The 12,389-nt window shown below is 46.1% G+C and overlaps 1 protein-coding gene across 8 annotated transcripts in view; it reads right to left on the minus strand.

Annotated features, from left to right (window-relative positions):
- The window catches only part of TSPAN18 (tetraspanin 18), a 135,316-nt gene that overhangs the window by 43,559 nt on the left and 79,368 nt on the right, over nt 1-12,389 (minus strand). The window contains exon 2 of one of the 8 annotated variants that reach the window (XM_044271044.1): nt 220-345. The exons of the other annotated variants lie outside the window; for them this stretch is intronic. The gene's annotated coding sequence lies outside the window, so the exon portion shown is untranslated. The remainder of the gene's footprint in view (nt 1-219; nt 346-12,389) is intronic. 8 annotated transcript variants of the gene reach the window in all.

The raw sequence follows: 12,389 nt of genomic DNA on the forward strand, positions 1-12,389 counted from the left end.
GTCACCCTGGTAGTTACGCCCATAGTTTGTGGTTATCTGGGTGAGAATGCATTTTAAAAAAAAAATCACCTGACCCACAAAATGTGATGCAGATGATGGGAGCCATATTTCGGCTGCAGCTGCCCTCGCCTGATCCATATGCTGTGTAACTAATAGTCTGAATAGTTTTTTATCTGTTTTATTACAATTACATCCAGATGCCTGGAGGAATGTTATTACCTTCCCGTAATCTCCTTTGTGTTAAGCCTTTAAATGCATTTCTATAACTGCTTATCCTCAGACCACTCGACACCCCGGGGAGACGTCCCTCTTAGGGCTGGCAGGACGCCAGATCCAATTTTCAACCTAAAGACAAATGAGTACAATTAGACGCATCCCCTGACGTGAACCTGAAATAGGGCAAGTTATTGAACGTGCAATAACATGGAGTGCGTGCCTGGTGGTGCATGCTCTTGGCGTGGCAAGGGGGGCATCTTATGGTGGTCCAAAGGAAACCTTGGACATTGGGCCGGAACTACTGGTGACTCTGCAAGACCAAAGCCTAGGAGATGCTCCACTCATCAAACCTCTGCCCACAGAAACATTACCAACGCCTTGAGGTAGAAGGTCCACCTCTGGGTCTACTGCCTGCATGGGGCAGCAAGAGGTGCCCTCAGCTATCACGTTTTTGGGGTATGGTCCTACTGCCCTTCTGTTCCGTCCATGATGCATCCTTCTAAGCAGGACCCCATGGTTAGAAACCTTGGATGAGTCTTCCTGCTGGGGATCATGTTACCAGTCTCTTCCAAAGGTTGTATTAAGGAGTGTTGGTAAATGAAATGCCAGGTGTTCCTTACTCCGGGTGGGTAGATACGGTGGCATGCCAGTTTGACGAAAAACCATTGTGATTTTTACTACTGTTCCATACAGAAAAATGATGGCCAAAAATCTTAGATTGCTGTTACTTCTATCTCCCCTTAGATACATGCACGCTCAGCTGAGCATGCATATGTGCTCAGTGGGGAAGATGGAGATAAGTAGCTTCCAGATTCCTCCCTGAGAACAAATGAATCGGACATGTTGAAATCCAATATGCCCAACCCTTCTTTACATTGGACATGGGACACACCATACACATTAGATAGCTGGCCAGTCCGAACAGAATCAGCAACTGGGCTGGAGACCATCTCCACCTTTAAGGACACCCTAGGATTCCGCACCAGTGAAGGGCTTGTTGTGCCACAGGCTGCAGATGACAGATTTTACAATCTCTCAATTTCCTACAAAACAGAGGAAAACAATAAAAGAAATTTACAGTAATTGTCGGGGTGTGCGGATGCAGACTGGCCGCACTCATCCCATCCCCAGATGTTCTGATCAAAAGAATCCATTATGGACTCAGATCTTCCCCATCTGGACTCGGGGAGTGAAGACAACGAAGAGGTTTTCCAGATTCAGGATTTTACAGTAACATTAACGTGACCGGAGCAAAAACATTTTTTTGTGTGGGTTGAATCGGTTTTCTGTTGTTGCGCAGATCTGAGGGGCTTCGTCTTTCCTTTCCCAGGCCATCTCGGGAAAACGTAACTCCTATTCCGTAACGCCGGCCATAGACGCTAATGATGATCAGATGTAGCTCCCTTCTCTGCCGCACAAATGGTCCCTCCCTATTGTTAAAACCACCAGCGTTCTCATTACACCCATGCTTCTGACCCTCTGACGTTCTAGACCATTATGGGGTGTACATTAACCCTTCAAGGGATTATCCAGGAAATTGATATTGATGACCTATCCTCACGCAAACTTATTTTTTGTCCCGGTGCATTCCGTTCTTTTGTGGCCCTTATGCAAAAGCATTCACTTCAATGGAGCAGCAAAAAACGGAAATTGCTCCATGTGCATTCCGTGTCTGTATGTCCGCAACAAAAATAGAACATGCCCCATTATTGTCAACATTATAAAACAAGGATAGGACTGTTCTATTCCACAAAATACGGAACGCACACAGTCGGTATCTGTGTTTTGTGGATCCACAATTTGCGGACTGCATAACAATGGTCGCTGTACCAAGCACAGCGCTGTCCACTGGATAGTGGCTGCTCTTGGTATTACAGCTGAGCCCTGTTCACTTGGGACTGATGTGCGCCTAGAACATGTGACCAATGAACTTGACGACACTGGCCTAGGAATAGCCTGAGGTGCTCTGATCGATCGGGGTACCAGGAGTCAAACTCCCACTGGTGTTGAAGATAGGTCATCAATATCATTTTCCTGGGTAACCCCTTTAAAGGTCCCAAATGTTTAGGGGGGTGGGGGGTGGGGGGGACAAAACGGCAGTCCAGTCCAAGCTCCGAATCCGCCACCGGTAGACGTAAGGTAAATGAGAGAATTCTGGTTACCTGCAGCCACCACTAGAGGGAGCTCCCTGCACACTGTGTTATCAAGATGTTCAACATTTAGACAGCATGCAGGGAGCTCCCTCTAGTGGTGGCTGCAGGCAACCAGAATTTTATCATATATTCTATGTCTACACTGGGGATTTAGAGTTCTCTATGGTTAAAAAAAATGTGTAAATATAAAAAAAATATTTATTTTTATGATGGACATCTGCTTGAAACTTAGAGGGGGTTGTGCAGTGCAAAGATATTGATGACCAGAAATGTTCTTGTATACATATTATTACGAGTAGTGGTGGAATCCTGGGATCCCTGCAGATGGTTACATCTTTATACACTGACCGGAAAACATTAGGGGGTGGGGGAGGGTGTAACACGATATTATTGTGCAGGGAACACTTCACGTGTGAGAGATATGACAGGTGACGGAGGAGAGACAGCTGTGGCGGAGCGTCTTGCTGGTGCACTCATGTCTGCGCCTTTCACTCTCACTTGTAACAATGACAAGGTTGTAATGAGAGACGAATGCGGAGAACTCGGGGGGCAGCACAATTATCTCAGGACAGCTGTGCACAATTATCTCAGGGCACAATCGCTGGATTCACACACGACACACAAAAAAATAAAAATAATCAAAAACTGAAATATTAATGGAGCTTATAAATGAGGAGACGTTTCCTATAGTAACAAAATGTCAAAGAAAAATAAAAGAAAAAGTTAGGACTTCCTGAAAATCCTGAAAAGGAACAGCGATTACTCGAAACCCCAAATGTGACACTTTTACCAACACAAATGACAATATTCATAGACGGCCACCAGTTCCACAGTACACGCTGCGAACACGGAATGCAGGAGGGATACAAGCAGAGCTAGAATGCTACAATGTTACAGTTAGGGTCGTTGTAGCCAGATGTAACCATGGAGCTCTATTCACACCACAGATTTTTGGCATCACTTGGGACACTGGGTTGTAAATCAAATAATCTTCCCGGCGTATTCCTCCAGCGCTATGTGAACAGGACCATAGAAGGAAAGGGCGGCTACAAGTTCTGGAATTCAAAATACTTTTTCCCAAATAAATGATTAACGTTTTTATGTCTAAAATTTTGAGCCAAGTAATTTATTTTCTGATACACAGCGCCAAATCCCCTGCATAGACATTTCTGATGATTGGAAGACCTGTCTCCTCTTCTGACAGGACTGTAAATACTTGTATTCCCCACAAAGTAACAATTCTAGAGCATCTTTTCTTCTAAGGCTACTTTCACACTCGTGTTTTGGGCGGATCAGTCATGGATCTGCAAAAACGGATCCGTTACAATAATGCAACCGCATGCATCCGTCATGAATGGATCCGTCATGAACTCCATTGAAATGGGAGACGGATTCCGTTTTCTATTGTGCCAGATTCCTTCCCATTGACTTACGTTGTGTGCCAGGACGGATCTGTTTTCTATTGTGCCAGATTCCTTCCCATTGACTTACATTGTGTGTCAGGACGGATCAGTTTGGCTCAGTTTCGTCAGACGGACACCAAAGTGCTGTAAGGTGTGTTTTGGTGTCCGCCTCCAAAGCGGAACGGAGACTGAACTGATGCATTCTGAGCGAATCCTTTTCCATTCAGAATGCATTAGGGCAAAACTGATCCGTTTTGGACCGCCTGTGAGAGCCCTGAACGGATCTCACAAACGGAAAGCCAAAATCTGAGTGTGAAAGTAGCTTAAGGCCTCATGCACACGACCGTTGTTGTGTTCCGTTCCGCAAAATGGGGTTCCGTTGTTCCGTGATCCGTTTCCGTTTCCGTGTGTCTTCCTTTATTTTTGGAGGATCACCAGAAATGAAGGAAAGTAAAAAAAAAGTCTAAGTCAAGTTTGCCATGCAAATGATAGGAAAAAAACGGACGTGGACAATCTTGTGTGCCTCCGCGTTTTTTCTTGCACCCATTGACTTGAATGGGTCCACAAACTGTTTTCAGTGAAAAAAATAGGACAGGTTATATTTTTTGGACGGACTGGAACCACGGATCACGGACGCGGATGACAAACGGTGCATTAGCCGAGTTTTCAACGGACCCATTGAAAGTAAATGGGTCCGCAGAAAATAACGAAAAACGGAACAACGGACACGGAATGAAACAACGGTCGTGTGCATGAGGCCTAACTCTGCATTGCGCAGTTCTCCTGTTATTCCCCCTAGAAATGATAAATCGACAACTAGTGGTTACCAGTTGGAGGGGCAGGGTCTCTACAAAGTTCGACATTGTCCAATCAGTGAGAGAGTCAGTGTGTGAAGGGACAAACCCCTTTGGCAGGGGAATTGTAAGACCCTGTTGTCAATTTATCCCTGCATTTCTAGGAGGAATAACAGAGGAAAAGAAGCTCCAATTTCTCACTATTTTAAGATCTCTGCTGGCAGTCAGTGAAGGGAAGCATTCTAGTTGACATCAATAAGCAGCAGTTTCTCCTGCTCGCACATCTGCAAGGCCGGTTAAACATCTGATTGACTGTAAAGTGCCATGTGTAAAATATCTTCAGTGCATATTCAGGACAGGTATTGAATCTCTGAATAAAAACTGAAAGGTTCCATTCACTGCTTGCAAGCAGACCTCTTGAAAATGGCAATGAATTCAAAAACAAAAGTACGTCAAGTTTTAAAATCCTGTTGAGTAAAAGGTGATTGTTTTTAAGTCTTTTCCCTCTGGACATGTACAGATCGCACTACTCCTCCCATCGTCCTGTCAGCCTTCCCGTCCTGAACCCTTTGGGGCACATTAAAGGCTGAAACAATACCAGGAGAAGATCTGGGGGGAGAATTTGAGGCTATTTTGATCTCCTTGGGTGCACAAAAGCTCGCCTTATCAGAGTGGAGGGGGACATGGAGCAGACCCTTCTAGAGCATGAGAGCTTTCAAACATGATGCCAAAAATATAACGGTGGGTTTCACAAAACATCTATATCCCCCATTTCTTTATAGGTGACCTTAACAGGTTCCTGGGCCCCTCTACAGGAAGAGACGTGGGAAGTTACCCAGGGGTCAGACCATACATCTTCTATAGAGGGTTGGGGGGCCATACAATGCTTCCACGTACTAATACTCTCATCATCCATTTACTTATTCCACATAATAATAATGATACTCTCTACCCTCATGTGACCCCCCCCCCCCCCCCCAGAACATTTTCAAAGCAACAAATAATACAGATGGTCAAATATCAAATCCTTGGATCAGTCGACAAAAACATTCCCAACTATGAAACCGAAAAATCTGACAATAATTACAAAACTGCGAACAACAAACAGAAAAAGGAAAGAACGGAGCCCAGAATGTTCTACAAGAAGAAACGCGTGGAGTCACGTGACCCGGACGCCCTGGATCCAACTGGCTCCGGATCAATATATACATGTGGCAACCGGCATTGCTTAAAGGGGTACTCGGCTATAGTGCGGCATACAGAGATAATACAGGATGATGCCCCCCATACACACACATACATGCTCTATTAGCCCTTCACTGGGGCATCATTCCCCAGCCAAGGGTTGTGCACCCCTATAGGAGCTACGCATGTATCCTTAGATTGTGAGCCCCATGGGGGACAGCCTGATGCTAATTTCTGTAAAGCGCTGCGGAATATAGTAGTGATATATAAGTGCATTAAATAAATAAATAAACAAAATAAATAAATAAATATTAGAAGGGAGGGCCAGCAAGGGGATCCCCCAAAATGAGCTCTTCATCAGGGGGTCCAGACTCTTAAAGATGGCTCCCCGCATCTGACCTTTTATAATCTTACATCATAGGCTCTTTTTGGTGAACCCAGGAGGCACGGCATACATAGCAACTCCATACATTCCACATGTCTCATCATATGGGATTGCAATGTATTGGGGAATTGCTCTACGTGCGCTGCTCTAGGACCACTCATTCTGCCAGGAAGCTTGGGAAAGTTGGGTAACTCTATGGAAGTTGCAATGGTGGCCATGTTGGTTGTCACCCAGCTTTTCCAGGCATATGGAAGACATAGGTTATTGGAAATGGCTTACAATAGTGAAGCCCCCCCTATAGCCCCCCCAAGCCTCTCGCTGCCAGTGTGAGAGCCATACGCCTGGTGCCAGATCACTGATTATGCCCCTTCCTGAAGGGAGACATTAGCCGGAGGGGTGGAGGATTTGGAAACACAACAAAGATATTCCACTAAGCGATTTTCCTTGGACCTGATGACAGCTCTGCCTGCTCACACCGAGAAACAACCCCCCCCCCCAATTACAGAAACCCCCTGAGATAGACGCTTCCAAAGGAATTCTGTCCTGTCCAAGGGTAGAGAGACATTAACCATCAGCCTGTGCTGTATGGACAGTGCAATCTCTCTCATACAGATGTAGCAGAGCTGAATTTGTAACTCTACTCTGACATTCAGTTATCATTGATTTTACATAGGACTGCAAGTCAGAGAGTAATCAGAACCAACAAAACAGTAAAATCGCACAATCAGCTCTGCTACATCTGCCTCGTGAACCTGTATAGGTAAGGTCTCCACAAAATAGAAGCTCAGATTATAGCAGGTTTTGTTTCTAGGGGACAAAACTCTGACAACTTTTCCCCATTGCAGGGATGTCAACCCAGGACGCCATGATTGTCAGCAAACACAGTGCAGCTACCCAGAGTCTGCAAAATAGAGTAATGAGACATCACCCTCCCTCCAAACTATTTTTCACAATCTTCCACAGAGCCGAACTATAATATACCATGTGCACTAATTTCTCTCTGCAGATCTCTGCTGGCAGTCAGTGAATGGAAATCTTCTAGTTTACATCAAGAAGCAGGAAATCCTTCCGGGCCAAAGTCTTGCTCAAACAATTGCAAGGTCCGTTAGGACTCGTTCACATTAACGTGTGATGCTCGTTGTCGTATTGCGGACCGCATTTGCACCATTCCGTGGCCATTCCGCATCACGGATGAGGACCCATTCATTTCAATGGGTCCGCAATCCGGAGAAGCGGAACGGTGCAGAATGGAACACTACGGAGTGCTTTCTGGGGTTCCGTTCCGTGCCTCCGCACCGCAAAAAGATAGAACTTGCGCTATCTTTTTGCGGAACGGAAGGATCGCGGAGCCATTCAAGTGAATGGGTCTGCGATCCCCATGAGCCTGCCCCACAGACGGGGCCCGTGCATTGCGGACTGCAATTTGCAGTCCAGGCTGCTCTGTGCTGGAGCAGCCTGCTGAATCCTCTACCCCAGGGAAGCTCAACCTGCGGCTCTCCAGCTGTTGTAAAACTACAATTCCCACCAAGCCCTGCTGTAGGCTGATAGCTGTAGGCTGTCCGGGAATGATGGGAGTTGTACTTTTGCAACAGCTGGAGGGCCGCAGGTTGAGCATGCCTGCTTTACCCTATTGCAGTCAATGCTGGGTTTCAGCTGGACATAAACCACTGCATGCAAAACCTGGAATTTTTGCCGGAAATCGGTTGGATCCCATTGCAGTCAGTCAATGGAGATCCAGCGGTAAAGTAGAGGATCCGGCAGGTTGCTCTGTGCTGGATCCACAAACGGAGATGTGAACGAGGCAATAGCCAGATACCGCCGTTCACCGCTGGACCCTATTGACTATAGAGGCATCTGCCCACTTTCCGGGATGAAAACCTGTTTCGGCCGGCATTTCACTGGAAAGTGGCCGGATCCCATTATAGTCAATGGCGTCTTGTAGAGAACGGAAGTATCCGGCTAGGCCGATACGGTGAACCTAAGCTTAGGACAGGTGTTCATTCCTGAATATAGAAAGGTCACATTTCCAAACTGCAAGCAGAGATCTTGAAAAACGCCAATGAATTCAGGCACCAACTAGGAAAATGCAACATTGTATCTGATAGACTGCTGCATTTACAGTCCACCTCGCCCACAGAAAACAAAGGAGGGAAGACGGCTGCGACATCGCCCCTTTAAGTCTAACAGGGAAGCAATGTGATTTCTGCGTTCTGGATCCGAAACAGAGTGGATCCTGCCAGTAAAGAGCTAACATTACCCTGTACGGCCGCTTCGTCTCCACCAGATTGGGAAGGAACGGCTAATCAGATTTCCAAAAACCGTCCAGGAACGACTTCAACCTGGAGACACTACAGACGAAAATGTTACCCAAGACGTCTCCCGCACGAGCGCAGGGAAAGCTTGCGTCTTCCAGGGCTCCTGAAACTGTAAGAAAATGACTCCGACAAAGGGAAAGACACAACTTGCCGAATTTCAAATGACAGACGCCGACTCCAGCATGGCCGAGGCATTAATGACCCCCACAGGGAATTCTGCCAATCACTAGAATCAGGTGGGCATTTGCCAAGGAAGCCTGCTTTCAATCTATGGCGCGGTTACCCAGAATTCTCCGCCTTTATGTTACAAAAAAAAAAAAAAATCCATCTCCATTTCTTAAAAGATTAAAGATCCTACCGTTTTCCGTATACAGCTCTCATGCGACTACCTGTTCTGGATAACCTACAGACAATAGAGGAGTGAGCAGATTAAGGCCTCATGCACACGACCGCTGTGTGATCGCGGATCCGCAAAACACGGATGGCGTCCGTGCGCATTCCGCAATTTGCGGAACGGCACGGACAGCCTTTAATATAACTGCCTATTCTTGTCCGCAAAGCGCGGACAAGAATAGGAAATGTTTTTTTGTTTTGTTTTTTGCGGGGCCACGGAACGGAGCAACTACACGGAGTGCTGTCCGTATCTTTTGCGGCCCCGTTGAAGTGTATGGGTCCGCATCCGAGCTGCCAAAACGGCGGCTCGGATGCGGACCAAAACAACGGCTGTGTGCATGAGGCCTAAGGCCTCTTTCACACAACAGGTTTTTTTTCCGTTTACGGGCTGTTTTTTGCGTTTCGTATACGGAACCATTAATTTCAAAAATGGAATGTACTCTGTATGCATTCCGTTTCCGTATTTTCCATTGCATTATAAGATAGAACATGTCCTATTATTGCCCGCAAATCACGTTCCATAGCTCCATTCAAGTCAATGGGTCCGCCAAAAAAACGGAACACATATGGGAATGCATCTGTAGGTCTTCCGTATCCGTTCCATTTTTGCTGAACCATCTATTGAAAATGTTATGCCCAGCCCAATTTTTTCTATGTAATTACTGTATACTGTATATGTCATGCAGAAAAACGGAACAGAAACGGAAACACAAAGGAGACAAAAAACGGAACAACGCTGAAAAAGCCATACGGTCGTGTGAAAGAGGCCTAAGGCTGACCTTACAAATAAGTCAGCACCATTGGCGCACTCGAGCATATGGGATATGGGTGTCCTGAATGGGGCGAGGCGAGGAAGCTGCTGTCAGACCATTGGCCAGAGAAAAGGATCGGGCATGTTGAAATTCAACAGCTTGATCCTCATCACCCCAACATCTGCCCCCCCCCCCCAACACATTATGTGCTTGGCCATTCATGTTAAAATCAGCCTGACATTGAATGTGTATGACCAGCTTAACATCGGGCTACACAATGGGTCTGCATAGGGCCTGCATACGCAATACGGTAGGGACAAAATTGTGTGTTCATTTTTTATTTTCCATGCAATATTAAGGTGGATGCAAATGTTTAGATACCCGTTCCATTTAAGAAAAGGACAAAAATGGTGGACGTATGACCTGGCCAATGGACCATCTCTGGCTGTGCAATAACTAGTGACAAGCCTTGGAGTAGGGTTCAGTATTGGGGTGCATGGAGAAAAGACTACCCCAGTAACCTCCGCTGAAGATGAAAACCCACCCCAGAACTAAAGTGTCAGGAGGTCCTGGTCCTAGATTAGTGTAAAGTTGTTCCTGGTCAAAATGATACAAATTCCATTCCCACTGTTCTGAATTGTATCTGTTTTAGACTGACAACCAATGTGGGTGCAACTACAACCCCCACAGGGGTCACCCCCCAGCTTCGTCAGGCTCCTGATGAATGTGCCTTATTAGAGTTGATTGGGCATCTAATAAGAGAGAGAGAGGGATAGAGGGAGAGGGGGGACAGAGTGATAGGCAGGTTTGTGACTGGTCTTCATTGGCCTCCAAACATCTTTCGAGGTCTCACCATGTAGGGTTTTACCCAAGATGATGGTTTAATGTTGAGAAATCAGGATGAACATGTTGTGTGCACCAAAGAGGTGGAGATGGGGGAACCGCATCCAACTGTCCACAATGGCTCAGGAGGTGGCTCGACTCAACGGTCCAAGAACTTGATTAGACAATATGTAGAGAGGTTTGCTCCAGACATTTCGTCAACAGATGGAGGGACGTTCTCTGCCAGCACAAAGATGCTCCCCGGATATCCCACATGTACGACCCTATTCTAGTCTTGTATTTGTTATTTGGTTTTCATTTGATGCCAACCACTGTGGCAGAGGCTGGCGTCTGATGTGGTGCCAGCAGTGGGACATGCTCCATGCGTGCTGAGGCCAGATTCACTATTGGACTATATTTTGATGGAGCAGATGGAAATTTGCGACCATCGACGAATGGGTAGCCTATAATCTAATCTATACCTTAACCTATAGATTGTTAGGGGGATCTCTACCTTGATCCTCTGATAGACATCATCTCAGGGATCCTTGAAAGGTGAGCAATGGGAAAAGTTAGGTTGTAGGTGGGGTGACCCTGTAACTACAGGAACTTAAGGGGGTCGTACATGGCCTGTGTCTGGAATTGCAGTTCACTCTATTGACTAGAATATGGCTGACTGCAGTACCACACACAACCTTGGAACAGGTGTGGCGCTGCAAGAAAGGAGCCATCATTTTATAATCCTGGTCAACCGATAGGACAAATCTGCAATACCCAGCACAGCCTCAACCAAAAGGTAGGTGGACAGAGCAATGAAAACAATAAAGAAGCCACAGCAATTACCCGGGCACCGTCACCCCAATGGATCTTCTATTGATTGTATATCTTAAAGATAGGTCATCAACATTGTATTCCAGGAGAGATTGTGCTTAAAGGAACTTTGTAGAGAAACCCATATAGGGCGTTAGGCTCTCTGCAGGCCCTGAGAGGGCGGAGCATGACACAGGAATTCTTTATATCGCTGTGTCATGCTCCACCTCTTAAGGACTAGAAAAATTACATTTAAAGGGTTTGCCCAATAATCCACACTTATCACCTACCTGCAGGATAGACAATGTGTCTGAATATTGAAGGTTAGACCCTCACTTGAAAGGACTTTTGGTCAAGCATGCCCACGACCACCACGTTCAAAGTCTATGGGACAGATGAAGATAGCCCAGTAGGGTGCTCAGCTATCACTGCTCATCCCACAGACATGGAATGGAGGGGGTAGCGTACATCCTTGGCCGCCACTCTATCGCGGTGGGGACGTGGAAACCGGTGGACAAATTTCTTATTTTGTCCAAACCCAATAAAATCACATCAAAATATATTGCAAATGATATCCATTGTACTTGTTATATTCTCTATTATGTTATTTGTTGCATTATTGTATTTATTATGTTAAGTTACCCATTCTATTGAAGCATGTATTATATACTAGGTTATGTGACATTACGCGGCCACGGTTCCCGGCGTCGCTGGTGGCCATCTTGTGTTCTCGGGACACCAGGAAAAGGATGGCTTTGGAAGTCTGCGCGGTATTTGGATTGGATTTGTAACACAGAAAACAATGGGTCAGAGTTTGGTTTAATGTTTGGATTTCCCAAGAAAACAATGTATCGCCTCTCACTAGAAGTGTTGTTTCAGGCGAATCTTCTGGAGAAACAGCCTGATGTCCGAGCAGCCAAAGATTGTCTTTTAACCCTCTATAAACTACAGAGAAGGAAGAACAGGAAGGAAAGTGCTGAGTGGACGCGGTGTCCTGCTGACAGACACCCCGAAAAACAAGAGCTCTCATTTCCTCTCCAGAAAGAGGAGACATGGAAATACTGAGCACAACACGACTAATGCTGAATAAGCAGGTCTCTGAAAGTGTACATGAGAGAGAGAGAGAGGAGAGGGGAGAGGAGAGAGGAGAGAGAGAGGAGA

The sequence above is a fragment of the Bufo gargarizans genome, chromosome 10, assembly GCF_014858855.1.
Source record: "Bufo gargarizans isolate SCDJY-AF-19 chromosome 10, ASM1485885v1, whole genome shotgun sequence".
NCBI classification, from domain to species: domain Eukaryota; kingdom Metazoa; phylum Chordata; class Amphibia; order Anura; family Bufonidae; genus Bufo; species Bufo gargarizans.